The sequence below is a fragment of the Dromiciops gliroides genome, chromosome 6 (assembly GCF_019393635.1).
Source record: "Dromiciops gliroides isolate mDroGli1 chromosome 6, mDroGli1.pri, whole genome shotgun sequence".
NCBI classification, from domain to species: domain Eukaryota; kingdom Metazoa; phylum Chordata; class Mammalia; order Microbiotheria; family Microbiotheriidae; genus Dromiciops; species Dromiciops gliroides.
Genome location: NC_057866.1, coordinates 254,476,691 through 254,484,539, shown reverse-complemented (window position 1 = coordinate 254,484,539; position 7,849 = coordinate 254,476,691). Strand labels below are relative to the sequence as shown.

The window sequence follows — 7,849 nt, the reverse complement described above, 5'->3', positions numbered from 1 at the left end:
GATAGAGCACCGGGCCCTGGATTCAGGAGGACCTGAGTTCAAATGCGGCCTCAGACAATTTACACACTTACTAGCTGTGTGACCCTGGGCAAGTCACTTAACCCCAATTGCCTCACAAAAAAAAAAAAAAAAAAAAAAAAGAAATCTATGTAACCCAACAAGGAGATAGGGGGCAGTGGGGATAAGAAAAAAGGGGGATTAAAAAAGGAAGGCTATGCAGAGTTGGCAGCAGAGACTGAGTTGCACATCAAAGATGTGTGACTTCACAGAGAATCAGACTGCTGAGTTCAAGGAGGCCTTCCAGCTGTTTGACCACAGTGGGGATGGAAAAATGTTTAACAGCCAGTGTGGGGACGTGATGCGGGCCCTGGGCCAGAACCCCACCAATGCTGAGGTGCTCAAGGTCTTAGGGAATCCAAAGAGTGACAAGATGCATGTGAAGGTGGTGGACTTTGAACACATTGTGCCAATGCTGCAGACCGTAGCAAAGGATAAGGACCAGGACACATATGAAGACTCCATAGAGTGGCTTCAGGTGTTTGATAAAGAAGGGAATGGCACACTCATGGGGGTTGAAATACAGCACATCCTTATGACTGGGTGAAAAGGAAGAAGTGTAAGTGTTGGTGGCAGGGCATGAGGACAGCAATGGTTGTATCAACTATGAAGAGCTAGTCCGGATGGCGCTGAATGGCTGAGAACAAAAGTCCCCTTTCCACAAAGAATCCCCTAACTTTATCAGTGTGAAAATGATCCTCTCGCCTCTGAAGCAGCTAACTACATTGTCAGGGTTATTAACAGTCTTCTTTCCAACTGCCACGTGTCCTGTTTGGCCTACCTGCTCTCTACTTTCACCAAATAAACTTCCTAACTGCTCCTTAAAAAAAAAAATTTAAAAAAAGACTATATTCAGGGAGGCAGTGGTCAGAAGCAAAATGGATTTTGAGGAAGGACAGAATAAAAATAGAGACAAGGATACATAGAAGAAAATAGGAAGAGGGAAATACATAGTAAATGGGATGAGCTCACCCATAAAATAGAAGCAGATAGCATAATGGATTATAAGCCAAAATCCAGCAACATGAACATGTTTTGCAGGGTTTTATATGGATAGTTGATATCACATTGCCTTTTTGTGCATGGGGGAGGGGAGGGAGTGAAGGTAAGAAGTGAGAATTCACAATTTAAAAAGAAAAGAATGGTTAAAGTAAACAATATATACGTATTATATATCTTTATATAAATGCATGTGTTTGTGTATTTAGAGATGATGTTGAGCTGAATTGGTAGGGACACTATCCTTACCTGAAAATTCCATGTACCAATTAAATCACAAGTCTAGTCACTATCCCTATTCATTGTTTATATATAATATTTCAAATAGCATTCATCCAAAACCCCAAAGCATGCTGCAGTTAAATTTAGGGGCATTGTGAGATGGTGTCCAAAGTCCTGAACTTGAAGTCAGAATGATATGTTCAAATCTTGCTGCTAGCTATGATTATGGACAAGTATTTCAACTCGTCTGAATCTGTTTCCTTATATGCAAACCAGCGATAAAAGGACTGAAGTTTCCAAATATGAAGAAATAAATGTAAGTTGCAGCTTGTTCCTAGCCTGGTTTCAAATGGTATCATTAGAGGCCTCTATTGCTAATAATTGTATTTATCTATAAAAGAGAATTATGAGGTAATTATTCTGATTGTCTAATAAGAAAATATCCCAAAGATAAAATGACATATTTCTCTGAAGATCTGCCATAGCCTTTAGATGAATTGGTAAGACTGACATGATATCATTCCTGATGCATTTTTGAACTGGTCAGTGGGAATTCAAAGGTGATTCACTCTATCACTAAATTCACTATTCAGGGCTCTTTCTGGGTAAGAATCTGGTCCATAGTGATCAATGATATTTTGGAAAAAAATAAATATGCACACATCTAGAGGAAAAGTTTGACCTGAGTTCAAATTTGACCTCAGACACTAAGTATCTTATATTATGATACAAGATATCTTGTTCATGTGTTCCCATAAAATGCCCCATGGAGGGTCACTTTTGTTGTTTGTTTTTGTGGAACAATGATGGTTGTGACTTGCCCAGGGTCACACAGCTAGTAAGTTTCAAGTGTCTGAGACCAGTTTTGAACTCAGGTCCTTCTGAATCCAGGGCCAGTGCTTTATCCACTGCACCACCTAGCTGTCCCCAAGGGACACTTCTAATGTCTTGCCCATGTGGCAGTCCTCTGAGAGTTGTGCATCACTGGAGTAATATTAAGATGGGATTTTGCATCAAGGAGAACCTTAGGGTCACAAAAAGCACTGTACAACTTTCTAAATACAATCAAGCTTACACTTTTCTTTCTATTGAATTCTGGGTTGAGGTCACTGATCATCCTTGTGATGTAATTATAGATACTTTAGGGTGAGTGCCATGAATTGTAATATTATATCATAGGCAATGGATATTATTCATTCACTTGTCATTATTGCTTCTATTTTTTTCTCCATTGAGTGGTTATTTCTTTAAAAATAATCTACTGGGGGGCAACTAGGTGGTGCAGTGGATAAAACACTGGTCCTGGATTCAGGAGAACCTGAGTTCAAAGCCAGCCTCAGAAACTTGACACTTACTAACTGTGTGACTCTAGGCAAGTCACTTAACCCTCTTTGCCCTGATATATATGTGTATGTGTGTGTGTGTGTATATGTATATATAATCTACTGATTACTGATATATATATATAATACTGATATATATACATATATAATCTACTGATTACATATATATATATATATATAATCTACTTCTCTTAAATTGAAAGATAATTTGCCTTCTCTTTTAAAATTCCCTTTGATTCAATTATCATAGAAAGCTAGAACATCAAGGAGCCTCCAAGTTCATTTAGTTAAAACCTCACATTTTACAGATAAGGAAACTGAGGAGGAAAGTAGTTAAGTGACTTGCCCAAGGTCACATGGCTACTAGAGCCAGTACTTAAAACCAGGTCTCCTTACTTCTAGTTGAACCCTCCACTACACCATATTGCTTACAAGTGAAGCTATTGTTTGGCTCAACCAGTAACAAGTTTTAAACTTTGAGGGAAAAAAGTTGCAGGGTGATTCTTTGGATATATACTAATACACATTCAAAGTATATCTCTTCAACTATAAAACCCATAAAAAAGCCTACAGTTCCTTCTGAAGGATGACATTAGAATAGAGAGTGGAAAGGAATTGAAGTCACCAACAATTCATTTTATGCTCTTGACAATGAGCATATTGCAATGCATTTGATTTTTTAAGTATGGCAGCAATAAATGTCTCTTCTCTTCATTTCTTCCTTTTTGCTTCAATCCAACACTACAAAAAGAAAACAAATTTCTTTTAAAATAAACTGTGAGTTTTGCCTTTGATGAACCATGAATACCTAGTTCCCCCTTCATATTATTTAATATTAAAAGGAACCATGAAGATGATATGATTCAGCTTCTTTATTTTTCAGGTAAGGAAACTGGATCCTAGGGCAGTTATTTGACTTATCCAAGGTCATCCAGACAATATGCAGTGTAGCCAAGGTGTGGATTAAAAAATCACAGTTCTATCTATAACATCAGAGTGATTATGTGACCTAGCCTTTGGAAAAAAAAAAAAAAGAACAGCTTTGAGCCTGTTCTTGTTCTAAGCTAATAGGTATTTCAACAAGCATGGGAAAAGTGAAACACAGTTGTCACTCTAATGTGAATAAGAGGAAATCTAATTTGTTGGGTGGAAAGAGTTAAATGAACTTTAACTGTAAAGCTCTCTTTCTCTCCCTCTCAGGGTAGAAAATAGCCAAGGGCAACAGCGGATGACTAATGTGTAGAATATTGCAATTAGTATAGCAAGGTACTTACAGGGATCAAATTAAAAAATTCATTAACGTACGCACTTAATTAAGAAACACTTTTCGGTTTACATGATAAATTATGACACCTATTAAATCTTCCAGTACAAGCTATAATGGTTTCCTCGCTCCCAGGCAGGGAACTATACCTTTGAGGTCCTTCGAACCTCCCCAAGGACCAACAGCATTAGTTACAAGTGTATTAAACAACAATGCTTTCTTCCTGAGAGGTCTGAGAAGGGTTTTATTGGAAACAAATTTAAACTTAAGAAAATATCCAGGGAGCAAAAGATGATCAGTCTGCAAACAAAATGAAAGATAACAAATAAAGAAAAAAAATGACCTTGAGAAGCAGAGGGGGGGAATTAATGGAAGATTCTTCTCCCCTGTTCCCCACAAACTCACCTCTGCCCTAAGGGATTTAACACAGGCAGGACTGAGAGCAGTCATTTGTGTATGGATGGTAATAAATAATTAAAATTTATAAACAGTGCTCCATAAACTGGATATGAAGTAATCATATGCCATTTGTTTACTGATGTCAACACCCTTTTGTTATAGGGAAATAGGGTGGGGGTTTGGGATAGGGGTTCTGAGGAATTCATTTTTAAAGAATTACACCCTCTTGCACAAAAATGCAATTAGAATAAAATAATAGTTTATTTAGGGTGCTAGGGAAAGGAAACCAAGAGTAAAATCCTTGGATTTCTTCTCATGGGGAGAAGGCATGGCACAGAAGGGTGGCTCTAAGATACCTATCTCCTCCAGCAGAAGACAGGCAGATACTTTTATAACGGACTGATGGTGGTCCGATGAGGTGATCATCTGACTGTGGAAAGTTCCCTTATTGGGGGAGGACCATCCCCTGCTGGTGGTGGCTGGGGGAAGTTGGGTGAGGGGTAGCTCTGGATCTTTCAAGCCATCTCTCTCCCCCTCATGCCACAAAGGAAGCAACCACACCCTCCAGGGGGAGTGGGGGAGACCGGTTAGGTGTGTCTGTCCTTTGGTTTAGTTTCTCAAGGAGAAGATTCTTTGATTTACCTCACAAAACTTCTGGGGTGCCCAGGGCCATTCAAATGAGGTACCCAGGCCCATAACACTTTCTTTTTCTGAAAACACTGCCTGAGACCTTGTGGTTTTGTCTAGGTATGTATCTGGAACAAAAATCATTGCATCTCAGAAATGAAAGGGGACTCTGAGGCCAACTAGCACAATATTAACCCAAGCAGGAATTCCTGATACTTCAATCCTGCTGTGTGTAAGTGTGTGTGTGTGTGTGTGTGTGTGTGTGTGTGTGTGTGTGTGTATCTCATCTAGCCCCATCTTGAAAACCTCTGGTGACAGACTCTACCTTCCCATGTAGGCCATTCTGCTGTGGGATAGCTCTAATTGTGAGTTACCTTGTCTTTACAAAGAGCTGCTTCTGCATTATTGTAGTTTTGCCCGCCGAGGTCAAGAAAATCTAGTCTAATCCTTTAACCTGACAACCCCTTCAATACTTGAATGAAGCCATAATATCCTCAAGTCTTTTCCTTATTTTCATATTTTAGTTAATGGATCAGAACTTTCCCTGGGGTTTTTTCAGTGACACTGTTATAGCTATTTGCATAAAGTTTCATATATCTATAAAATATATGTAAAATGTAAATTTCATATATAAATATGTATTTTTGGTTTGGTTTGGTTTTGTGGGGCAATGAGGGTTAAGTGACTTGCCCAGGGTCACACAGCTAATAAGTGTCAAGTGTCTGAAGCTGGACTTGAACTCAGGTCCTCAAGAATCCAGGACCGGTGCTTCATCCACTGCACCACCTAGCTGCCCTAAATATGTATTTTTAAAAAGCTTTTTGTATGATCTTAGATAACAGAATTCCTGTCCTCATAGTGCTTAAAGTTATTTTTGCCTCTTTTGGCCTCAATTACTTTGTATGAAAAATGAAGCTAGAATTAAACACTTTTCAAAGTTTCTTCCAGCTTCCTGAGCAGGAAGAATATAAAAATGCCAACAGAGATATGGGTGGTATGAGAAAATGATTATTAATAATGAATTTCTAGGAGAAACCCACACATGAGTTTTAGCTGCTCTCTGCTGCTCACCCCAGAAAGTTTAGTTCAGTCCTGCCTGGGATGAACTCAGGTGAACAAAAGGAATGCAGATTGATTCTTTTGTTTAGCTAGGGGAAGACACACCTAGAAACAGGAACTTAACTTAAGACCACCCCTCAATTCATGCCAATCAATGGACTTACATGATGCTATACCAATTAACTTAGATCAATGTTTGGTGACTCACCTCTACCAAAAAAGGATAACAAGGCTGGACAATGAGAGGCTTGCTCTCTCTTGCTGCTCGCCCTCTTAGCTCAGAATACTATCTCTTAGGGGTATGTAATTGTTTAGGCCTGCAAGCTTGTGGCTAGTTGGGAAATCAGGGAGACATGCAGTCAATACTTTACTAATATGTAATAGAAATTATTAATAAATACTACTAAAACAGGTGCAATAGACAATTATATATAAATAGCATTTTTAAAAAATCTAGCCTAGCAACAAATAATTTAGCAAACACAGTGGACAATCATACTGCAAGAGCAAGTTATAGATTTGCAGGTCATGTGACCAATAAGATAGCAAATGGGACATTTTCTCTGATCCTCACAATCTTTTAAACCTCCCCCAAATAAGAAAGATGAGGAAGAAATAAAGTAATTTCATATAGCACTAGAGGCCAAGACACTAAGAAGTCTAACAAGCTAATTACTAAATCAATTAATAGCAAAGAAGTGTAATTCCTAATCCCTAATGTGCTCACTCAGCACCCTTTCCTCTACAGGTCCCCAAAACTCTAGCAAAGGAGCAAAAGAAAAACCACAGTCTGGTGCTCTGGGATCCAGTCAACAGTTTTCTTACTCCCGATGCTCCATGGTACACCATGCTCCTGTACTCACACCACCTTAAAAAAATAAATAAAAGTTTACATACTAGAATAACATTTAGTGCTCATGGGTGGGCCATGTCAACATAATAAAAATAACAACAATAACACAGTTTTGATGCTATATCTAAAAATATCAAAGGGATACTTCATAAAACCATATGAAAAAATTTTCTAAATCACTAATAAGAGATATTAAAATCAAAACAAACATAACATTTTACTTCAGACACAGCAAATAGGCAAAGATCATCAAAGCTGAGAATAGTCAATGCTGGAGGGGTGTGGAATGATAGGCTCACTCATCATTGGAGGAGCTATGAATCATTCCAACTATTTTGGAAAGGAATTTACAATTAGGCAAATAAAGTGACTCTAATATCAATATATTTTTGCCCCAGAGATTACACTACTAAGAAAAGACCCCAAAAAGGTCATTCATAAGAAGAAAGTCCCCAATTCTACAAAATACATATATAGAAGCACCCTTTTGCATGGTAAAAAACAGACAAAAAATAAAAAACAAAACAAAACAAAACAAAAAACTGGAAACAAAGTAGATAGGTATCCATTGCTTAACAATGATTAAACATTGTGGTACATGAGTGTAATAAAATGGTACTCTAGTATAAGGATCAATGAATGTGATGACTGTAGAGAAGCACGGAATGATTTATGTATATTAATATAGAGTGAAGGTACCAAAGTTAAGAAAACAATATACACAATAGTCATTAACAATGTAAATGGAGAGGCTAATCATAAAATAACCAAAAGTGAATGCTGTAAAAATATAAAGAACAACCATAGTCCCAAAGATATAAGAAGACCACTATCACTACCTCCCTGCCATTAGAGTTAGAAGTTCTATAGGTATAAACTATTTTATATAATTTTCATTGTTACATGCTCTTTTCAGAGTCCACAAGAAAAGTCCATCAACTAGTAAACTCATCATCATAGAGTTTGCTTCAGCTTTACTACTCACACTTCATTAGTTCCCTCAGGTGCCTCTGGTTGGAAGGCTTT

The 7,849-nt window shown here is 37.8% G+C and overlaps 1 pseudogene; it reads left to right on the top strand.

Moving 5' to 3' along the window:
- Positions 1 to 253: 253 nt before the first annotated feature.
- Positions 254 to 698, top strand: LOC122730694 (annotated as a pseudogene).
- The last annotated feature ends 7,151 nt before the right edge of the window (positions 699 to 7,849 follow it).